Raw genomic sequence first — 1941 nt, forward strand, 5'->3', positions numbered from 1 at the left:
TTTTTTTTTTTTTTGGTTCACACCCGGCGATGCTCAGGGGTTACTCCTGGCTGTCTGCTCAGAAATAGCTCCTGGCAGGCACGGGGGACCATATGGGTCACCAAGACTCGAACCAACCAGTCCTGGATCAGCTGCTTGCAAGGCAAACGCCGCTGTGCTATCTCTCCCGGCCCTCTAATGTACATTTAATGTACCTTGGAGGTATCTTAAATTGTTTATTGAATAGACAAATAAACAAATAAAATAAAAATAAATATTATAAAATAATATCTACTAAATAGAATAAAAAGAGACGATATCATTTTGAAATTTGATTCAACAAATTTGAACAAATTTGAACCAACCAGTCCTGGATCGGCTGCTTGCAAGGCAAACGCCGCTGTGCTATCTCTCCGGGCCCTCTAATGTACATTTAATGTACCTTGGAGGTATCTTAAATTGTTTATTGAATAGAAAAATAAACAAATAAAATAAAAATAAATATTATAAAATAATATCTACTAAATAGAATAGAAAGAGACGATATCATTTTGAAATTTGATTCAACAAATTAAGTGGATTTTTTTCTTTTGGTCACTCTTGGCAGCACTCAGTGATTACTACTGGCTCTATGGTCAGAATTTGCTCCTGACAGGCTCAAGGGACCATATGGGATGCCAGAAATCGAACTGGGGTTCATCTGGAATTGGTGCGTGCAAAGCTAACACCATACCGATGTGCTATTGCTTCAACCCCTGAAAATTAAGCATTTAATAAATGTTTGCAATATAGTTGAAAAGTAATGCAATTGAACTCAAAAGAGCACAATTTTTCACCCTGCTTGTACTCTGGTCCTTTTCCCTTGCTTGTACCCAATATGTCAGTGATTATGTTTAAAGAGAGACTTTTGGCTATTAACAAAGGATAGCCTTCAGTCTATAACAGTCTACAAAGGACCAAATACCCATAAAACTCAAGTCCATGACTTTGAAGGTTTTCTACTCACCATAGCACCTTGAAATGGCAAGTATTTCAGATCATATCTCAGTCTACCAAGAACCTAGAGTTAGAAAACCTGATTAGTCATGACCAACCTTTTGAGCAATGAAAACTGCAAGATAATTATATTATTACTTAAATGCTTAGGTTTGGATTAATTTTTTTGTGTATCATTCTACTTCAAAAGAAAGACACCATTAAGTTATATATTCTGATCATATCTAAATGTGAACTTATTATTATTGGTGAGTTTAGTATAGCTAACTTAATAATCTAGAGGTGTTGTATTTGCAAACGCTAATAAAAATATTTTCCTCAAATCATCAAAATTATGTGTTTTATCTAAAAATGTTGAGAAGAGAAACTAGAGAGATAGTATAGCAGGGAAAGAGCTTTCCGTTTATATGGATGACCCAAGTTTGAGTTCTGAGACCACATATGTTCTCCTGAGCAATTCCAGAATTTATCCCTGTGTTTAACACCAGGATTATTCCCCGTATTTTACCATACTTTACAAAAAGCAAAATAAACATCAATGTAAATCACGACAAGGGAAAATTTCAAGATTTAATGTATAAAAGTATGAGCAGGTGTGACAAATGCAAATGAAAATTGTGAAGATAGTGTAGTTATTAAAAGAATAAAGATAGGGTTCTCTAAGAAAGTGGTTTCCTATTAGGGACTAGGCATGATCAGTAAGACCCAGCATTCTGGAAAGGTCAACCATGAGAATACTCTGAAAATTAAGGAAGTGGCTTTAAAAACAGACTGTTCGAGATTACATTATACCCGGTACTTATACCCATATGCACCCAATAATTCCCAGTATAGACATTACAATAAGATGGAGCTGCAGACAAACACCCACAGCTTTCTTAAACTAGTATTTACCTTTTACCTACTTGCAGCAGATAAAATGGCCTTGGTTTTCTTATGTAAATATTTGGCTTCAGTTTCCTTGCA

This window comes from Suncus etruscus, chromosome 5 (assembly GCF_024139225.1).
Source record: "Suncus etruscus isolate mSunEtr1 chromosome 5, mSunEtr1.pri.cur, whole genome shotgun sequence".
Taxonomy (NCBI): Eukaryota; Metazoa; Chordata; class Mammalia; order Eulipotyphla; family Soricidae; genus Suncus; species Suncus etruscus.